Source organism: Salvia hispanica, chromosome 4 (assembly GCF_029641045.1).
Source record: "Salvia hispanica isolate PSC_SH4W2 chromosome 4, Shi_PSC_v1, whole genome shotgun sequence".
Classification (NCBI taxonomy): Eukaryota; Viridiplantae; Streptophyta; class Magnoliopsida; order Lamiales; family Lamiaceae; genus Salvia; species Salvia hispanica.
In genome coordinates, this window is record NC_142695.1 from 30,426,946 (window position 1) to 30,449,630 (window position 22,685).

Below are 22,685 nucleotides of genomic sequence, written 5' to 3' on the forward strand. Positions count from 1 at the left end.
GATTCACTTAGTAGACACTACAGTTAGCTTCCTTTAAAACGACACTGTTAATTGAGAGTGGGGATTTTTCAAGGGTCTTAGGAGCTTTTTGGAGTTACGTGTTAGGATTGACAACCCTAATGTTGTAATCAACGTTTGTATCACATGAGCATAAGCTAGGTGACTCGTCCTTTCAAAGTATAAACTGTGCTAGGGTATTGTAGTTGAAATTTGTATAACCATAACTGTGAACGCACATCCATGGAATTCTCTTATCTCTCATATCTTATCTTTGTGATTTAATTGCATTTAGTTGTTTGATTGCTTTTAATTGTTTTTACTTCAAAAACCCAAAACTTCTCTTGTTTCTCTAGATAGTATTTGACGCTTAGTACATAATAGTCAGTTGCAACTATATTCCCCGTGTTCGATATCCGGTACTGACCTTTAGCTATACTAGATCTACCCTGTATACTTGCAGGTATTTTTAGTGTTAATAAAAAGTGCATCAATATTTTGGATACGACAAGTTGCTTATTGCCTACCGTGGACATTGCTTAATTTGTTGAATGTTTTGCTTGTACTATTTTATAGAGTGATTAATTATTGAGATACTTTAGATAATGTTGTCTTTAGAGCAAAAATCATTAAAACGCGGCTATTTGGGATCAAAAGCACTGATGGTGGAATGCATTGTACCCATGGGTGCTACGAGGAAGAGAAGTAGAAAGGGCCAATTGATGTTGAGAAAATGATAACAACTTACAAAAAGTAGTGATACACCAGATTTATGTTGTTCTTTGAGCTAGCCGTTATGATGGATATAATTTGGTTCTGACTAGACTGCTCTAGCATTGAAGGCTAGCTGAAATTGTTTTCGAATGGATAAATGTTTTACTATTGACTCCACTAGGTTATTAGTTTCATAATGATTCCTTTTTTTGTTTGCAATGCCAAAGCACATTGACATTGATGCAATTTGTGATGGGTTATTGTGCAAAATTATGGACATGTAGAATTTAAGATGCAAGATTCTGATTATTCAATACAGTTATTTGTGGATTATAATGCAATTGTTTGTGCATTCAATAAATACATGCATGCACCACGCGAATAATAGAATGCAATTCAGTGAAGTGTGGCTCAAGATGCAATTATTTGTTCATTAGTTGATAGAGCTGGTTTGAGCTAGATGGAATGGATATGAGATCAAATAGGGCTAGAGGATTCAATGGACAGCTAGGTCTAGGAACTCCTTAAACTATCTGACTATGTTGTTGGGGACGCTAAACCGCTATCAAAACTTTAAACCATTTACTATTGGCTAGTATAGGGAGTAAGGATTGATCCCACAGAGACGGACGGGGTAAGCAAGTGTTTAGAGGACTTGGAAGGGGTCGGCTACTGCCACGCAACTCATGGATTAAGAATTTTTAACTACTAGACTCGGGGAAAATTAAAAATGACTATTCTATCTGCTGGACCTAGGGAACAGAAAAGAAACATACGCACGCATGGGTAACAAAATTAAAGGTTTAACTACAAGGTTTAACTACAGAAACTTCGAGACCAAATTTTCCCTCCTAGAAAGTCCTTCAAAAGGGTACTTTTATGCTCAACAGCTGCTTCCTCGGTCTCCTGGGTCAGGTTGCAACTGCCCGATAGATTTTTCCTTCTGTTTCCTTAACCTGACAGATTCTCTATACACCTGAACTTAAAAACGTGTATTAGTTTACAAAAATCGTAGAATTTTAACCTCAAAACCGATGCATGAAATTTGCCTTATCAGTCCACATATTGATAGTTGATTACTTCGGAACTTAGCTTGTTGGAGTTTGATTACTCTATGAATAATAAATAAGTATTTCTTGCTGAGTCCACTCTTGGAGTTAATAAGATACTATCTCCGTCCACCAAAATTTGTCCCATTTTTTCGTTTCCGTCCGTCCCCCAAAATTTGTCCCATTTCACTTTTACCATTTTTGGTAGTGGGATGTTGTAAACATAAAGTGCGTCCCATGTTACTTATATTCAAGTAAATTATGATGGAATATGTCTATGGAGAAGACTTTGAGTAACTGACCTATATATCTGTGGTGCTTATTAGTCTCAGTTCTCAAGTCATCTGCTAAAAAATCAACTCTATCTGTCAGGCATGCCCACTAGCTTTGGGGACAATTCTATATTGCTTGCAAGTTCCAACCAATGCTAACAAAATCATGACACCTAATTAATTATATACTATTTTAAAATTATCACAAAATTAATTTTTCACTAAGAAAAATAATCGAAACCAGAACTATGGAGTATGCATTATCATTACGACGAAGCCAGAATTTCTGTTTCAAGCCCTCGAAAGAAATATATGAAGTATATTAAAACAAAATCGCATGCTCATACATAGAAGAGTTTTTATTTTAGGTAAAAAAAATTAATAAAATAACATAATGCCAATTACTTTCATATTTTTTACTTTGTATTCAAAATTAGAAACAGTTTGTAACTATATAAATATGCAAAATATATATTTTACAAACTCCAAACTCCTCAATACAGTGTTAATACAGTGTAATACAATATCAACAAGATGTCAACACATTGTAAAATTTTAAAATTTTGATGTCAACACATCGTCTACTGTTGACATTGTGTCGGTTCTATTTTTTCATTTCGGTCCGTCCGCGAATAGGAGTCCCGGTTCACTTTTACTATAAATAGTATATATGCCCCACAATGCACTAACTCATTCTACTAACATTTCATTTAAAACTAATACTCGTATATATAAGTTAGACTCATATTTTACTAATTTTTTCTTACCCACTGTTCTTAGTATATCATAAAACTCGCACCGAAAAGAAATGGGATTCTCATTCGCAGATGGAGAGAGTATAACCGAATATATTAATGCATATAATTGGATTTTAATTTCATGCAACGTTACAATTTACAAGCATGTAATCTATTCCTAGAGGGATTGGGAACTTGACAATTCTTCAAATATTGGACCTTGGTGCCAACAACTTAAGTGGTAAGATCTTGTTAGAGTTTGTATACTAGAAATCACTTTTCGAGTATTTGAATATTGTAAAAACTCTTATTTTATTTTTCAAGGAATAAAAAAAATTATTTTTGTCATAATGTTGTTATGTTTTACATTTAATGGATGTTTATTACATGTTTAAATGTATAAGTAACTTAACTAAGTCTAAGTCTTTGTGTTAGTAGACCGGTTGTTGGCGTCGTCCACTTTAAGGTAATACGATCAGTTCTAAACAAAGAAAAAAAAAGAATTTCACAACCTAGATAGGCTTACACTACCTATCATGAAAGATTGCAATGTCGGTCCGCATATTTGTAAGCCTTACTGAAATAAGATGACATTGGTGTGGTATATCACTTAATTAGATCTAACAGTGCGACAAGTCATTATGCTATCTAGTGAAAGACGAGGTCTTGATAATTAATGTTTCTTAATCAATGTACGTTAGCATTGAGAATACGGTAGAGCTGCCCATGGTTTACCGAACCGGCGGTTACGGTTCCGAACTGAAACCGCAAAAAATATTCCAAACCGAAACTGTGAATTTTAGAACCGTGGTTCGGTTCAGGTTCCAAATTTTTCGAACCGAAACCGCGACCGAACCGGCAGTTTCTCGGTTCCGAACGGCCAACGCAATGATAAATTTAAACATAGTTAATCCTTATATTAAAACTATACTCCATTAAATAAAACATTGTTGAATGATCCGGTTTATGAGTTTTATACTCTTATATAAATAACTTTCATTTCTAGATTTGGTAATATCCGTAGAAACAATAATGTGGGACAAAATTTTGTAGCAAAAATAACTTTATAATACTATTTGGTAAAATTGGATGGTAATTTGAAAAACATAAGATAAAAGATAATAAAATAAAAATAACTAAATTACAAGATGGAGTCTATGTTGTATTGTTTATGGTAATAACTTTATAATACTATTTCCGATTTTATTAATTAACATATTTTTTTACGTATGGAATCTATGGAGTTTGGATAATTATTAATAAATATTTATCCAACATTTTTTAATAAACTTAGAAGAATTGATTACTTTAAATAAAGTATAATAAATTAACATTGGTTAATGTTGTAGTCTTCAAAATTGATTAGTTGAGTCTTCAAATTGATTGGTTGACGGTGGGCGATGGCTGCACTATTCAAAATTGATTGCACAAAACACCATTTCTTTTATTTTTATTTATTTATTTATTTATTTATTCTTAAATGTTGATTTTAAATTCAAATTGGATCTCATTTCTCTCTATTTTTATCTATATTAAATACTCCTCTTTATCCTTACTTACACTCGCCTCATTTTAGTGTTTACAAGAATTTCTCTCTTCAATCTCTCAATTTAAACTATCCATTTCCTTGTTCCAATTTATTTTATAATTTCAAACTATATGGCAAAAAAAAATTGACGGAAAAAACCGTGAAACCGCGAAACCGAACCTAAACCGCTACGAACCGTCTGAAAACCGGCGGTTCCGAACCGAAACCGAAACCGCCGGTTTTTGAACCGAAACCGAAATCGTGAAACAGCCTCACGGTTTGGTTCCGGTTCCATATTTTCCAAAGAAAATATGGAACCGGCGGTTCCGAACCGAAACCGCCGGTTCATGAACCGTGGGCAGGTCTAGCATACGGTATTGATTATGCACTACTTTGACTTAACAATGGTGCGGGATTTTTGCAACCCAATAAACCTGGTATATTGGGTAGTAGTGATTTATATCTAGCGGTGCTAGGATTAGTATTATATTGATCGTGCACGAGGTGAGTGTCGTTTGATAGCATCCTCAAGAGAAACTCGAAATAAGGCTTTATTATTCGGAACTTAGCTTGTTGGAGTTTGATTACTCTATGAATAATAAATAAGTATTTGTTCATAGCAGACACTAATTAATTAATAGATGTTCATTCCTATCTTAAGCGCCGGAAATAAATAACAAGCAACGGAACCCCAAATTACTTAATATTTCAAATTTGGATGGGGAGTGCAATATTACTTCTGTAGTGGGTGCTCGTAATATTCTAATTAAAAGTTTATATTAAATTGAGATTCAATTTAATTTGTTAAAAGCTAATTGGAGGAGCTCATATCCAATACCTTCCAAGATCCAAGTCTGGGTCCAATATGTGACTTATTATAAATAAGAGAATAAAGAAGATAGAAATTACACTTTATTTACTACTAAAATTTTCGTCCCCCTCTCCTGTTCCGTGATGGACGATTTTTCTCTCCTCCGTGAGATAGGTTACCAGTCTTCTTTATTTAAGTCCTAGTATACTGGTGAGATCAGCCCACCCTTATATCAATTTACAGTCTGGGAACCAGACAGAAGATCAGTGGTTTAGTACTCAAGATCTTAATGTGGAGAAGGCGCTAGCTATCTTCGATTCTTTGGAGAATCATCAAGGTAAAATAGCTAAACTGTAGAAAATGTTTTAGGTTTCAATTATTCTAAAGCAAGATTTATTTGAGTTATGAGCATGTTACATGTGATAATTGCGCGAATAGAGTTTGTCTAAATAATCTGCTAAATAGATCGCTTGATTATCTGATTTATTTGTAATTAACCGCGCGCTTCCGCTGCCAGTTCTTTCAATTAGTATAAGAGCAAGTCTTTGGCTCTGATTATTTGGATTTAAATTTCGCGAAATTCATGTATGCTTGTGTTTTGGTTTCGAAGCATGTTCTTGTATTTAGTTGTTATTTTTTTATGCACGATGAACTCAAGAACAATCGAATGAACGAACTCAAATATTTCGAACGCACGAGACGTGTGATCTGTCGGCGCTAGCGCCGAGAACGATCACGCTACACGCGAACGAAGTAGGGTTGTCGAGCGAGTGGGAGTGACGGAGGCGATCAAGCGGTGACGCGCAGACGAGCGTGGACTCGTGCGCGCCGCCTGCGAGATCGCCGGTCCCGGAGATCTTAGAAATCGCGCCTGAATAGTGGGAGCATTCAGAGCGATCATATGGCGACGTGAATAAGAGCGAGGGCTCGTCCACGCCGCCACGAAGACCGCAATGCCGATCTTGCTCAGCCACGGCGGCGGTCGACGGTGGTGGAACGAGACGGAGCTTGTTGCTCGTCCGAGAGCAGCGGGTGTTTCCTTCACCACAAAAACCCTAACCCTAACATAAACCCTAAGGCTAGTTGAACCCTAGCCGTACGACGCTGAACCGAGAGTTGCGCCGCTAATCGCGGCAGCTGCTGGTTCACGTGGGTCGCCGGCGGCGAAGAGAATGTCACCAGAGAAACGCGGTTGTATTCGCACGCTGGCTGACGGTGACGAAGGGTGTGATCAGCGTGAATGCGCCAGAGAGAAGAGGGAGAAGGGAAGCAGCCGCGCCGTCGAGCGGGCTGCCGGCGGTGACTGGGCGGCGTCTTCGATTCGTGCGAACGTCGATCGACGAGATAATGATGATAGAATATTTTAATGACTATTTAATTCCTAAATTAAAAGATATCATCAAAAATATTATTATTTAATGGAAATAAAATATTTTGGGAAGATTTCCCCAGTTTTGATGAATATTTAGATTATTAACTATATCTATGGAAATAAATTTATTTATTTTATTTCTAGATGATATGGACAAGAATAATTTAATTGTTATCTACTCATGAGCATTGTTATGGAGTGTGTTGTAGAAACGAGATTCTGTAATTCTAAACCTGATGGTCGTGCTTAAGCAACATTTGGCGGCCATGCGGTGCTACGGTCTCTGGACTATTCGTCGGTATTGTGACCGTAAAAATGTTAAAATTTTAATGCGTATTGACCTCATCTTGAGGGTACAAAATTTTAATTTTACAGTTTTAAGAATTTAATAAGTTCTATGGTTTATTTCTTCAATTTCATTACATAAGTTTATGACAAATAGTAAATATTATGTTTCGCAGTGCAAACTAAACCGTCACAATGTCACTCAATCAACTATCTGCAATTCTTAAAGAAAACAAAATTGAGGGCCAAAATTACATAGAATAGAAACTAAATTTGGACATCGTTCTCATGGCTGATGAGTACAAGTTTGTGCTCACTACTCCACCGCCTCCAGTGCCGGCGGCTAATGCCGCGCAGGCAGTGCGAGATACGCATAGACGATGGCATAAGTCAAATGAGATGGCTAAGTGTTATATGTTGGCCTCCATGTCAACAGTGCTTAGACATCAGCATGATGCCATGGCGACTGTCGCCGAGATTATGCAAAATCTCACAAATCTTTTTGCTACTCATTATTGAACGGCTAAGTCTCAAGCCTTTCGGAGTATCATGGCAAAGACTATGAAGGAAGGTTCTTCTGTGCTGGACCATGTCCTCAAGATGATGAGCCACCTCAATCAAATTGAGGTTTTAGGAGGTACAATCGATGCTGAGTCCCAAGTCACTATCATCCTTCAGAGTCTGCCCCCTAGCTTTCTGCAGTTCAAGCTCAACTTTGAGATGAACAAAAGGAACTACACCTTGGATGAGTTGTTGACAGAACTTCAGTCGGCGGAGGATCTCATGATCCCAGCTAAGGCTGCAATGGTTACTTCGACACATCGTTCCTCTGGCCCTAGGCCTGGCACGGGAAGGAAGAAAGTGACGAACCAGGTCACAGTTAAGGATGCTAAGGGAAAGAATAAGAGAAGGCCAAAGAGGAAGAAAACATGGAAGTGTTTCAAGTGTGGTGAGAAGGGGCATTGGAAGACAGATTGCCCTAAAAGGGCTAAGGCTACAGATATGCACCAACCTCTAGTTGTCGAGTCATGTTTGGCTTCAACTTCATCTCATACTTGGGTTATTGAAAACAGGAACTACTGATCATATTTGTTTTGATCCTGACTTAATGCAGGTGACAAGGCGGCTATATGATCGTGAGATCGAGGTCCAACTGGGCAACGCTACTAAAGTGGCGGCCGTAGTAGTGGGAGACGTTTATTTGCGTTTTAGTAGTGATAGATTTTTTATTTTGAAGAATGTTTTGTTGATACCTTCATTTAGAAAAATTTAATTTCAGTTTCAGAATTGGTTTTTGATGGATATTCGATTTCTTTTAATGGCAGATGCATTATTAAGAAAGATGGTTCTTATATCTGTCGTGGTATTATGGAAAACAATCTGTACACGATCATATCTACACAATTTAATGATCGCAAATTAGAACTCAATAATGCATCGAAAATTTCAAGGAAAAAGGAAAGAACCTTCAAGTTCACTGAACCAAACGTACTTATGGAACCTTAGACTTGGTCATGCCAACCGAAGAATGATTCAAACTCCCGTGGACCAAGACCTTCTTAAAGGTCTAGAAACAGAGTTGTTTTCCATGTGTGAATCCTGCTTGGAATACAAGTTGACTAAGAGACCTTTTAGGGTGAAAGGCAATAGAGCCAAAGAAGTACTAGAGCTCGTTCATACTGATGTGTGTGGACCAATGTCAACCGAGGCAAGAGGTGGCTTTCGCTATTTTATCACCTTTATTGATGATTACTCGAAAGTCAGATATGTTTATTTGATGCGTTTCAAGTCTGAATCTTTTGACAAGTTCAAAGAGTTTAAGGCTTTTGCGGAAACACATCATGGAACACGTATCAAAAGCCTGCGATCTGATCACGAAGACGAATACCTAAGTGCCGAGTTTTTGGACTACTTATCGGTAGAGGGAATTCAATCCCAACTGACTGCCGGGCACACACCAGCAGAATGGCGTAGCTGAAAGAAGGAATAAGATCTTGTTAAACATGGTCCGATCGATGATGAGTTATGCACGGCTACCTATTACTTTTTGGGGACATGCCTTGCTCTCTGCAAGCCATATTTTAGACAATTTACCATCAAAATTTGTTCCTGCTACTCTATATGAGTTGTGGAATGGGCGCAACCCCAATCTAGAACATCTCAAGATGTGGGGGTGTCCGGCTCATGTATTGGAAAATGATCCAACTAAGTTGGATTCAAGGACAGGGGTATGTTTGTTTATTGGTTATCACAAAGGTTCGAAAGCCTATGAATTCTATAGTCTCCTAGACAAGAAAGTTATCATGAACACTCACGCGACATTCTTAGAGGAAGACTTTGTAATGAATCATAAACCCAGCAGTAAAGTAGCTCTTAACGAGCTAACTTCTGTCACAAGTTCCATTAACCAAGAACAAGTACCTAGTGTACAAACAATTACCGAAATTTCAACTTCTACTCCTAGTGTTGTAGTGTCGCATCGCAGTGGGAGGGTCTCTCATGAGCCTGATAGATACATTGGTTTGGGAGAATCTATGAATCACTCTGCGGACAACAATGTATTAGATCCCTGGAATTTTGTAGAGGCGCAGGCAGATGTCGATCATTGCGAATAGTTAAACGCATCGGATTCAGAACTACAATCAATGATAGACAAAGACATCTACGATTTGTCCGTCCTACCCGAGGGCTGTACTGCCATTACGACCAAGTGGATATACAAACGTAAACTTGGACCCGATGGACGAGTTAAAGTCATTAAGGCAAGACTAGTGGCTAAGGGGTACACCCAAAAGGAAGGTGTCGATTACGACGAGACCTTCTCCCCGGTGGCCATGCTCAAATCGATCCGGATACTACTGTCTATTGCAGCTTACACGGATTGGGATGTATGACAGATGGACGTTAAGACTGCGTTCTTAAATGGTAGTCTTGAGGAGACCATCTACATGGAACAAACCGAAGGTTACACCGTGAAGGACAAAGAGCACATGGTATGGAAGCTTAAGAAGGCTATTTATGGCCTCAAGCAAGCATCTAGATCATGGAACCAGTGCTTCGATCAAACTGTTCACAAGTTTGGATTCGAAGTGCCCAAATGAAAGCTGCGTGTATAAGAAAGTTGAAAAGGGGAATGTGGTGTTCTTAGTTTTATATGTAGATGACCTTCTTCTAATTGGAAACAATAAAAAGATGTTGTAATCACTACGAACGTGGTTGTCAAACCAGTTCGAGATGAAAGATATGGGAGACGCGGGACAAATTCTGGGCATCAAGGTTCTTAGGAACCGTGAGAAGAGAATGTTGTGCTTATCTCAAGAACCTTACATCGACACTGTACTTAGTCGCTTTAGCATGCAAGATGCCAAGAAAGTTTTCTTACCTTTTAGACATGGCATCCATCTATCTCAAGATAGTGTCCTAAGACGCCGTCTAAGATAGCAGAGATGAGAAGGATATCATATGCTTCGGCAGTTGGTAGTCTCATGTATGCTATGCTTTGTACAAGACCTGATATTTGCTTTGCTGTTTGCATGGTGGCAAGATACCAGTCAAATCTGGGCCAAGGACATTGGACTGCCGTAAAGAACATACTCAAGTACCTTAAACGGACTAAGGACTATGTTCTAGTTTACAAAGTAGCCGAGCTCTGTCCTTTGGGATATACTGATTCAGACTTCCAAGTTGATCAAGACTCGAGAAAATCTACTTCAGGATATGTGTTTACCTTAGGAGGTGGAGCCGTAATTTGGAAGAGTGTAAAGTAGAAATGCACTGCAAACTCTACCATGGAAGCCGAGAATGTGGCCGCTTCGGAGGCTGCAAAAGAGGCTGTATGGATCGAGAACTTTCTTATGGACTTAGATGTGGTTACTAATATTCCCAAGAGCATCACCATTTATTGTGACAATTCCGTTGTTGTGGCAAACTCGAAAGAATCACGGGCTCACAAAGCGAGCAAACACATAGAGATGAAGTATCATATCATTAGAGATATAGTGCAGAGAGGAGACATACAATTGGTAAAGTTTTCATCAGAGAACAACCTGGTAGATCCTTTTACAAACATTGGCGGTGTAATCGTTCGAGCGCCATGTTAAAGGGATGGGGGTTCGACTCGCTCAAGACCTCAACTCGCTTTCAGTATAAGTGGGAGAATTAGACGTAGTGCACATTTTTATGTATACTCGAAAGTTGTTTTGAGTATAAGTGGGAGATTGTTAGAGTTTGCATACTAGAAATCACCTTTCGAGTGATTGAATACTGTAAAAACTCTTATTTTATTTTGCAAGGAATAAAGCAGATTATTTTTGTCATAATGTTGTTATGTTTTACATTTAATGGATGTTTATTACATGTTTAAATGTATAAGTAACTTAACAAAGTCTAAGTCATTATTTTAGTAGACCGGTTGTGGGCGTCGTCCACTTTAGGGTAACATGGTCAGTTCTGAACAAAGAAAAATAAGAATTTCATAACCCAGATAGGCTTAGACTACCTATCGTAATAGGTTGCAATGTCAGTCCGCATATTTCTAAGTCTTACTCAAATAAGATGACATTGGTGTGGTATAGCACTGAATTGGATCTAACAGCGAGACAAGTCTTTATGCTATCTACTGAAAGATGAGCTATTGATAATTATTGTTTCTTAATCAATGTACGTTAGTATTGAGCATACGGTATTGATTATGCACTACTTTGACTTACCAAATGGTGCGGGATTTTAGCAACCCAATAAACCTGGTATATTGGGTAGTGGTGATTTATATCTAACGGTGCTAGGATTGCTATTATGTTAAATCGTATGCGAGGTGAGTCTCGTTTGATAATGTCCTCAAGAGGAGCTCGAAATAAGTCTTTATTATTCGGAACCTAGCTAGTTGGAGTTTGATTACTCTATGAATAATAAATAAGCATTTCTTGCTGAGTCCACTCTTTGATTTAATAAGATATTAATTAATTAAGTCTATAGCAGACACTAATTAATTAATGGATGTTTCTATCTTAAGCGCGGGAAATAAATGACAAGCAATGGGAACCAGGATTACTTATAATTTCAGATTTGGATGGGGAATTCAATATTACTTCTGTAGTGGCTGCTCGTAATATTTCATTTAAAAGATAATATTAAATTGGGGTTCAATTTAATTAGTAAAAAACTAATTGGGCCCTATATCCAAAACCTTCCATAGATCCCTGTATGGGCCCAATATGTGACTTAATATAAATAGGAGAATAAATGAGATAGAAAATACACTTTATTTTATTCGAAATTTTCTTCCCCCTCCCATGTTCTGTGAGGGACGATTTTCTCTCCTCCGTGAGATAGTCCGGGAACCAAACGGAAGATCTGTGGTTTAGTACTAAAGATTTTCACGTGGAGAAGGCGCTAGCTATCTTCGATTCGTTGGAGAATCATCAAGGTATAATAGCTAAACCGTAAAAAAGCATGTTTTAGGTTTCAATTATACTTGAAGCATGATTTATTTGAGTTATGAGCATGATATATGTGATAGTTGTGCGAATATAATTTGTATAAATAATTTTCTAAATAGATCGCTTGATTATCTGATTTATTGTAACGCACGCTTCCGCTGCCAACCCCTTCAAATGATGGTGTCGGACTTGGAAAAACTTCTTTTTTGTGTGCACTCTCTCCATATTTATAGGCTGGTGTTGGGCTTAAATCCCTAGGGTAAGCCCATTCTGTCTTGACATATATGCCCTTGAGATGACATATTTTCTTCTCTCTCATGTGACTCATCACTTCATGTGGTGAACTCCACTTGATCAACTTGTCGGCTAGGCAAGCTTCACTGCTTGTACGCACCTGATCAGCTTAGCTTCATTTCTGGCCATTTTTCACTCATTTCCCGAGTTGATCAAGTTGTTCAAGCTTTTGCCGCTTCTACACTTTATAACCCCTGCACACTAAAATTCACTACTCTTTTCGCACATTATTAGCCATGTTAGTGTAATAAACCCTACAAAACCATGCTTGTAACGAGCCCTATCAATAACATCAATAAAAAATATCAATACAATGTCAACGGTTGACATTGTGTTGACATTGTGTTGACATTGTATTAACATTGTGTTGACATCAAAATCTTGAAATTTTGCACTATGTTAATATTTTATTGACACTATGTTAGAAAGTTTGGAATTTATACAATATATAGAGTTTGAGTTTGCATTATAGCACTATTCATCAACCTAATTCGGGAGTTGGTAGGAGATCCGATTCTAATTTTGATTTCCTTTTCTAACCCTTCTTACAATTAGTGGATAAGTATATTCAACTAAATTATCATGGAATATGTTAAAATTCTAATATCTTGTCCCACATCGGCTTGGTGATGATCCTAGCTTCTCTATATAAGTGTGGATAACCCTCCCCCTTATGAGGCCTTTTAAGGGGTGAGTGGCCCATTTCTAATATGATATCAGAGCAGGGCCCAAGTCGATGATGGTTTATCTCTTTATCTCTTCTCTTGCCTACCCACGTGATGGAAGTCCGATGTGTCATTCCGGCCCACACGTGAGGGGGCGTGTTAAAATTCTAATATCTTGTCCCACATCGGCTTGGTGATGATCCTAGCTTCTCTATATAAGTGTGGATAACCCTCCCCCTTATGAGGCCTTTTAAGGGGTGAGTGGCCCATTTCTAATATGGTATCAGAGCAGGGCCCAAGTCGATGATGGTTTATCTCTTTATCTCTTCTCTTGCCTACCCACGTGATGGAAGTCCGATGCGTCATTCCGGCCCACACGTGAGGGGGCGTGTTAAAATTCTAATATCTTGTCTCACATCGGCTTGGTGATGATCCTAGCTTCTCTATATAAGTGTGGATAACCCTCCTCCTTATGAGGCCTTTTAAGGGGTGAGTGGCCATTTCTAATAGAATATGTCTAGGGAGAAGACTTGAATAACTGACCCTATATCGCAGTCGTGGAAAATGATATTTATTAAATATATACTATAATTAATATTAAAACTCATATCTGTATCTGTGGTGCTTGTTAGTCTCAAGTCTTCTGCAAAAAATTCTACTCTATCTGTTAGGCTTAGGCTGTTAGGCATGTCCACTAGCTTTGGGGACAGTTCTATATTACTTGCAACCAATGCTAACAAAATCATGACAGCTTATTTTATAAATTATCACGAAAGTAATTTTTCACTAAGGAAAATAATCAAAGCCAGAATTATATGCATTATCATTACGACGAAGGCAGAATATCTGTTTCAAGAAAATATATATACATTAAAACAAAATCACATGCTCATTGTAATTTTGATAAATTTTTTAGGTTAAAAAATTAATAACATAACATAATACCAGTTACTTCCACATTTTTCATTTGTATTCAGAATTAGAAATGGTTAATTACTGTATCATTTATATATTTTTATTTATCAAAGCATTTATTTAAAGTATAAACTGTTCCAAAAATCAAAACTCAAATTTTCTATTTTCTTCGTATCTTTAAATATACTCCATTAATAAAATAACAATTTCAGTTTTGATGTTTATGTTATTTACAAATTCAATGCTAAATTACTACAATTTTCAAGAAACAACTAAATGAACAAAAAAATTATTACTCGGATTAAACTAGAATAATGCTCACAGATATTCCTCGCTCCCTATATGGCTATATATTTGGAATTTTGCTTTAGTCACTTGTGGATGTCAGAATTATCTTCCTCTCAAACTTTTATATTCAAAATATTTTGAAGTTTTTAAATGTGAATCGGAGAGGATTTTAATTTCCATAAAAACTGCTGCGTCGTCTTTCAAATTAATTAATTTCACAATTTTCTGTATTTATTTGAATCCCATAATGCTGAAACTTTTTTATAAATAGAAATGGTAGTTTCGGAACTTGAGAATAAGCACTATAGAAATCAACCACAATGGAGAGATCTTCCCAATATACCCTTCTACCACTCATCCTACTACTTCTCCAAAACTCTTTAGCAAATGCCAATATCAACATATATATTTCTTCCCTTCTTGCCTTGAAATCCCACATAACCCCAAACCCTCAAAACATAATCATGAAAAATTGGAACTCTAAAGCTAGTGTATGTGATTGGGTCGGAGTTACGTGTGATTCTCATTACAATAGAGTGACCGAGTTGAATATATCGGCTATGGGTCTTGTTGGAACCATTCCACCAGAAATCGGAAATCTTTCTTTTCTTGTTTCTTTAGATATGAGCGAGAATTTCTTTCACGATCCTATACCTCTATCTATTTTCAACATGCCATTTTTAGAAGTTTTGAATTTGAGAAATACTACCTCCGTCCCCCAAAATTTGCTACACTTTGACCCGACACGGGTTTTAAGAAATGTAATGGAAAGTGAGTTGAAAAAGTTGGTGGGATGTGGGTCCTACTTTTAAAGTATTAGTTTTATAATAAAATGTGAGTAGGAATGAGTTAGTGGAATATGAGGTCCACTACCAAAAATGGTAAAAGTGAAGTGTATCAAATTTTCAGGAACGGACCGAAATGGTAATATGTATCAAATTTTCAGGGACAGAGGTAGTAATAGTATGTCTAGTAGTCTACCTATTGGTACGTGCAAACACAATCTGCATAGACTAAGGAAACTTTGTATTTCATACAACAAGTTGTATGGAGAGATACCATTGAGTTTGGGGCAATGTTTGAAACTTGAGTATCTTTCCTTGTATGGCAACAATATTTGTCACGACCGCCCTTTTTAGGGTTTATAAATGTGGGTGGTCGCGACTAAATGGGACTTTAAGAAAGGGAAATAGTCTAGGGTTTCAATAAAGAATTTGACTGAAACATTTAATATCCAAATAACTGAGGAATAATCAGAGTAATGCTTAGGTTTTGAATCCAAATACAACGGGTATCATATTTAATAATTTATGAACCAAGAGAAGAAGGGGTTCAATATATAATTGTGAAAAATAGTATTACATCAGCGGAAGCATCCAAGATTAAGAGTGACGCCGTGTATGAAGACACGATGACCCTCAGAGTTCAAAATAAAATCCAACAATAATTCAGGTTCGACTCAACACCACTCCAAGCTCGTCGCCGCTCAACCTGCATATAAGGAAAACATTTGCAGGGCTGAGTACTTGATACACTCAGTGGACTCATGCCGAAAACAAGTTATCAAAAATATTTATATTTATCATGCCAATTTCAGGTAACCACCAGGGTTTTAGCTTTAGAAATACCCGATGCACCAAAATATTCCATTGTTCAAAATCGCGGTTGCGCAACCAATTTTCCCATAGACGTTTACCATATCTGCTCATACATGACTTGGAATGTGGCCACAAACCAAGCCACTAGACCGACCAACCCGTACGCTGACACACGGTCTACCATAGGTGTACACTAATCCAAGTAGGGTTTGCAGCCCTACAAGGATCCAAATTCGATTTAAATAATAATGACATTTAGTCATATCAGATAGGCACGTTAAAACAAAATAAGGCATGATAAACAATTTCACATTTCATTCCCATCGATAAAATTAGTTAGGACATAGTCCTTTAAATAAGAAAGCCCACCTCGACTGCTCAATCCGGAATTACATTCTTTCCCTTGTGATCACGATTCACTTGTGAGATATCACCTTTATAAATTAATATAGCACATAGATCAACATAATGAATCAAGCAATAATTAAGATGCATGCATCCCTGAGCTTCGATTATTTTTATTGATAGGATTACAATTTTTCCCCATTAGAAGCTTAGGTATTTAGATTAACTCCGGCCGCCCAACTCAAATACTTATCGGCCCAAGAAATAAACATTAGAACAACTCAATAATAAAAATAGATTGGATAAGGTGCTGCCAAGTCCAACTCAAATACAGCATTAGTATTTACCCAAATAAAAGGGAAGAAAGCATGTATCCTCCCTTTTTAAAACACGTACACCAACCACTTCCACTTTAACTTATTCATTCATCAAATAATGAGTGAAACAATTTCAAAGTCAAATACTTCTCTCTCTTTTTTTTATCAAAACACACGTACTGCATCACATTCCATCTGTATAAAAACAATAGACCCCAAGTCCAACTAATATTAATTGTTTTAAAACAATGGTGACAAAAGCTCCCCTTCTAGATCCAACGTTTTCCCCTCTCTTCTTCCCCCAAAACACACACGAATTGAAAAGAAGTTAGAGCTTCGTCGCCCTGCACACACCGCCGTCGTCGCTCGGCGCAACAGCAGCCGCTGCTCGCCTGCTCCGGCGGCCCCGATTCCACCCCGGAACAGCCCCGATTAAATCCGTATATAAGTTCTTATTTGATTGTCTCAATTTAATAATTGGTTGGGTATTACGTGAGATGCAATACACATGCAAAGGGAAGAGAATTGGTTGTTGGGAGGGGTATACCTTGAACAGATTTCGAAGGAACGACCGATAACTCTCTCTCTCGAGTTTGGTTCTCAGTTTCCGCCGGAAAGAGTTAAATGCGTTGGTTTCAGAACATGTAGAATTGAGGGGATATTCTGCAAGATTACCTTGAGTTCGATTGAGTGTGAATTGAGAAGAATTCTTGGGAATTTTTGCAGATTTGCAGAGAAGCGAAAATGGGTGGGGTGAAATTTGATTTGTGAAAGGAGTATTATAAAGAAGTGGCGGTGGGATTAGAGAAGATTAGGGCTAGAGAAACACCATGATTTGTGGTGTCTTAAATGGGTGAATAATTGTCAAATGATTTGGGAAATAAATTGGAAAATTAACAACTGATTATCTGGTTTAAATTTGGAAGGGATTGCAGAATAACGTGTGAATTTAAAGGAGGAGAAAATCTTTGCGAATTGATTTTACTGCAATTCAAAGGAAAGTCTTTGGAACCAAGACAAAGATTGATTAAATTAATTTAAGCTTAAAACCTTTGTATTTCATTTAAATGTGTAACCCATAGTTTATTTTTTTCACAATATTAGACTTTTATTATTTATTTAATTTATCGGATCCAACACGGAATTGAGTCCAATAAATATTTATCGGGAAAAAGAATTTATTTAAATTATAATTTGTAATTTCGCCATCGCAAACTCAAACTCGTAAAAAGGTTATTTCACCTCGGCAATTAATCCACGGACTTCACGGCATTAAAAGCATTAAATACAAAAAAATTTAGCGTTCGAAAATTAGGGTTCAAAAAGTGGGGCGTTACAATATTAGTGGGCAAGTACCAACACAAATTGGGAATATTACTTCAGTTTCTAAGCTTTGGTGCCAACAACTTTATTGGTAAGATCTTACACCATGATCTAGCTTAGTTTCAACTTGTTCCTTAAATAATGAGTAATTTGATTGCAGTCATATGTTATTTAGCCATAAGTTTATTTAGCACTATTGAGGTAATTGTAATTGTGTACATGAACTACTAATTCTACCTTGACATCCTTAAGATTCCAACATAAAATCAAATTTGTATGTTTGGTAGGGGTGATAACTCATCTAGGGATGGAATTTTATGAACAAAAATGTCATTTTTGTTCATAAAATTTCATCCTTAAATGAGTTAGCACCCTTACCAAACATGCGAAGGGGCCCTTGATAATATCAGCTTATTTGCTAGTATGGGATATTGATTGTACCCCTCCGTCCAGAAAAAGGTAGTCTTATCTTTTAATTTTTTGATGTTCATAAAAAATAGTCTTATTCGAAAATGGGAAGTTTCTTTCAAATTATTAATATTATTATATTAACCTTTTCTTTTTCTCTCTTTCATACTTTGTCTATTTTTCTTCTTTTTCTCATATTATACCCATTTTTTATCCTTCTTTTTTATACTTTACTGTTGCCCACCCATGAGACTATTTTTAATGAACATTGGAGTGTTCGCTTGTCAACACCTTTCTTCAAATCCTAAAAGAGAAACTCTGGAGGGATTAGATTTTTTTTTTCCTGATAGCATTAACATACAATTTAGGTTAGCCATGATAGCATTTAACTTTACAATTTAGCTTGATCAGAATTTAAAATGACACAATTCAGAGTATAACAAATATAACCAAATATATTAATGCATATAATTGGATTTTAATTTCATGCAACATTACAAGCATGTAATATTCCTAGAGGGATTGGGAACTTAACAATTCTTCAAGTATTGGACCTTGGTGCCAACAACTAAGTGGTAAGATCTTACATCTACCTGAGTTTCAACTTGTTTCCTCAAATGAGGTAATTGTGCGTAAATATACAATCGTTTTTTTATCTCTTACCTCGTCTTGGTTCTGCAAATTATTTAAACAGTCTGGTTAACTTTCAATTGTTCTAATTTGTTACACGATATGTAAACTAGTCTAAAAATAATGGTTCCTAAGGTGACTGTTATTAACTTAAACTCTACAACCATATAATACTCCAAAAGATATTGGAATTAAACATGGCAGTGCTTCAAATATTGGACGTTAGTGCCAACATGTTAAATGGTACTAAGATTTTTATAACTCGCTCTTAATTTCCCTACATTTTTTTTTGTTTTATTGGTAAAATATTAATTATAAGATCATTTTCATATGTCATATATTCCTTCAACAACAAAATAAGATCATAATTAATTAGTCATTTTGGTTTGTCCATAATTAATGGTCTCTTCATTAATTTGTAACCGTGCCTTAAAAAAATTTTAATTAATCAATTCAAACTATAATAAAAGTGAGATCATAATTATGAAACAGTTAACAATTTATTAAAACATGTACAAAAGCATCTCAAAAATTCTACCAGATTATCAAAAATTCTATAAGATCATTGCCAAGATCTTAGCAACAAGATTATCAAAAATTCTACCAGATTTAATTGGTGAGACACAGACAGCATTTATCAAGGGCCGACAGATTCTTGATGGTGCTTTGATTGCCAACGAAGTGGTTTGGTGGATCAAGAAAACCAAGCAAAAAAGCAGTTTTCCTCAAACTGGACTTCCAAAAAGCGTATGACACGATTCGATGGGATTTCTTAGAGGAGACGATGATGAACATGGGGTTTGGGAGGAAATGGACAGGCTGGATTATGGAGTGTGTGACAACGGCTTCTATGTCTATTCTTGTTAATGGATCTCCTACTGCACCTTTTCATTTACAGAGGGGCTTAAGGCAAGGAGACCCACTTTCTCCTTTTCTTTTCTTGCTTGTTGCAGAGTCTTTCAACAGACTAGTCATCAGGGGTAAGGAGCTCGACATCTTCAAGGGGATCGCGATTGGAGCAAACCAGATTTCGATCACTCATCTCCAATTTGCTGACGACACAATAATCTTTGCACCTGCGAACACCAAGACCCTTCTCAACTACAAGATGTTCTAGAGATGTTTTGCTTTGATGTCAGGGCTAAAGGTTAATTATACAAAATCAGCTCTTATTCCATTGTTTTGTGAGCAAAATTGGGTGGGACAAATCGCAAGCTTATGGAAATGTGGAGTCTCCAGCCTACCTTTTACATATCTTGGTATTCCTCTTGGTGCAAATCCGAGAAAGATCTACACTTGGAAACCAATCATCGAGAAGGTCAAGAAGAGGCTTGCTCTTTGGAAAGCTAGGAACCTATCAAGAGCAGGAAGACTAGTCCTCATTAAAGCAGTCCTTAACAATCTTTCCATGTACTATCTAAGCTTATTTCGTATGCCCAATGCAGTGGTAGGCCGCATCATTCAGCTTCAGAGACACTTTTTATGGGGAAGAAAAGAAAGAGACAATGGAGGGAACCTCATTGCATGGGATACCATTCAGAAGCCACGCAATCAGGGAGGCCTGGGTGTTGGTGATATTTCTCTGAAGAATGCGGCCTTACTTTTCAAATGGTGGTGGAGATTTGCAGATGACCAAAAACCATTGTGGAAGGATGTTATCAAATCAAACCATGAGTTTAAACATCTCGGCGATTTCCAAGACAGAAAGAAGCAGGGCAGAATAAGCATATGGGGGCAAATTACAGATTTTGGGACCTTCAACAAAGAAATACAAGAGATTGCAAATATAGGAATTCGAGTAAAAGTGGGGAATGGGGCCTGTACTAGCTTCTGGCTTGATAAATGGATAGGGGATACAAGCCTTAGAATTTTGTTCTCACGGCTGTTTGGATTGTCTAAACATAAAGATGATCTTATTATGGATATGGGAGAGTGGGAGAGAGGAGTTTGGAGGTGGGAGTTTAAATGGAGAAGAAAATTGTTCGCTTGGGAAGAGGATTTGCTCATGGAACTTTTACTAGCCGTGAATCAATCCCCCTTGAGAGTAAACACGAGCAATGTGAGGACTTGGTCTGGTGGCAAGTTCGGTTTGTTTTCTGTTTCTAACTTTGCATTGCAGGTCAACAAGCAGCTGGAGATCGCTAGCTCTCCACCACACCAGGGAATACTTGCATGGAGAAATGCTGCACCACCACGAGCACAACTCCACATATGGTTTCTCCTCCATGGAAAACTCAATACTAAAGTCAGGCTCTACCGAATTGGAGTTAAAGGGATTGATGATGACCGATGTGTGCTTTGCAAAGAGGAACCGGAATCTATTGAACATCTCTTTTTTGGTTGCAAGATATCCAGCAGCTTATGGTACTCATGCTGCGAGCGATGGAACATCTCCATGTGTCTTCCTAATCAACTAAAGGCATGTCTTCTCTCCTGGCTTGGCACCCCGTTTAGAGATCATGAAAAGAGGTTTTGGACGACCATGTTTTATGTCATTTCATGGTCTATATGGGACATCCGCAATAAGGTTTCCTTTCAAAATTTCAACCCCATTTGGGAGGTTGAGAAGAAGCAACTTTTTTGTCGTCTTGAAAGTTGGATGAAAGGACGTGGCCAGGTTCCGTGGCGGCAGGAGATTCGGCTGTTAAGGTGAGTGCTGCTTGAGGTGTTGTTAGCCTTCCTCTGCTTGTTGCTACCTTATGGTGTTAGGCTTGCTTTCTTGCTTTCTTTTTGTGTTTCATGGGTAGTTTCCGTTGGTTGTTGTTTGTTTTTTAAGTTGAGTTGTTTCGGTTCTTCCGTTGAGTGCTTTGGGAGGTGTTTTTTTTGTCTTTGGTGCTGATTTGTTTGTTGGTAGTTTGAGGGGGTTGTACTGTTATGGTTGCCTCCCTCTTTTGTTGAGTGTCGATGTACTTTTCCGGCTTGCCTTTTGGGCTTGAGCATTTTGCTTAATCAAAAAAAAAAAAATTACAAAAGCATCTCATTTTTAAAATTTTATTATTCTCTCATGGATTAAGGTAATATTCGAAAAGAGATTAGTTATCTTACTAAATTAGAAAGTTTGGACATGAGTTTGAACGGGTTATTTGGCCCTTTACCCTCAACTATCTACAGCATGACTTCGTTGCAGTATTTTGACATTGCGTCGAATCATTCGAATGGATCTTTATCAAGAGATCTTGGAAACATGACATCCCTTCGCAGAATAGGCCTTGAATACAACAAGTTCACTGGTATGAGTTACTATTTGATGTGTGTTTTTTAATATACCCTCTAACTCAAGTTCGATCAACAAGCTTTACCTTGGGTGTGTTATAATGTTAACTTTTCTTAAATTGCTAACTTGCTAACTCCTCGACGCAGTGTATTAAAAATGTCAACGCTATCACATTAAAATGTCAACACAAATTTGTGTTGACATTTTAAATATCAATGTAAACACAATGTATTAAAATATCAACTAAGGTTATGTTGGCATTTGATCGTGTTGATGTTTTTAATACACTGCATTGATGAGTTAGCAGAGTTAACAACTTAACAAAGTTAGTAACGGATCACACCTCGGATTCAGCTAATATAGTACTCCCTCTGTCCCCCATTAAGAGTCACACTTTTCCGTTTCGGTTCGTCCCCAATTAAGAGTCACACTTCATTTTTACCATAAATAGTAAGTAGGTCTCACATTCCACTAACTCAATCCAC

At 37.1% G+C, this 22,685-nt stretch overlaps 1 long non-coding RNA gene across 1 annotated transcript; it reads right to left on the minus strand.

Annotated features, from left to right (window-relative positions):
• Positions 1-15,591: 15,591 nt before the first annotated feature.
• Positions 15,592-17,612, minus strand: LOC125197033 (uncharacterized). Its single transcript, XR_007171982.2, has 4 exons — positions 17,173-17,612; positions 16,333-16,397; positions 15,994-16,180; positions 15,592-15,856 (listed from the first exon to the last, which is right to left on the minus strand). It is a non-coding gene; the product is annotated as an uncharacterized LOC125197033 (long non-coding RNA).
• Between the last annotated feature and the right edge of the window lie 5,073 nt (positions 17,613-22,685).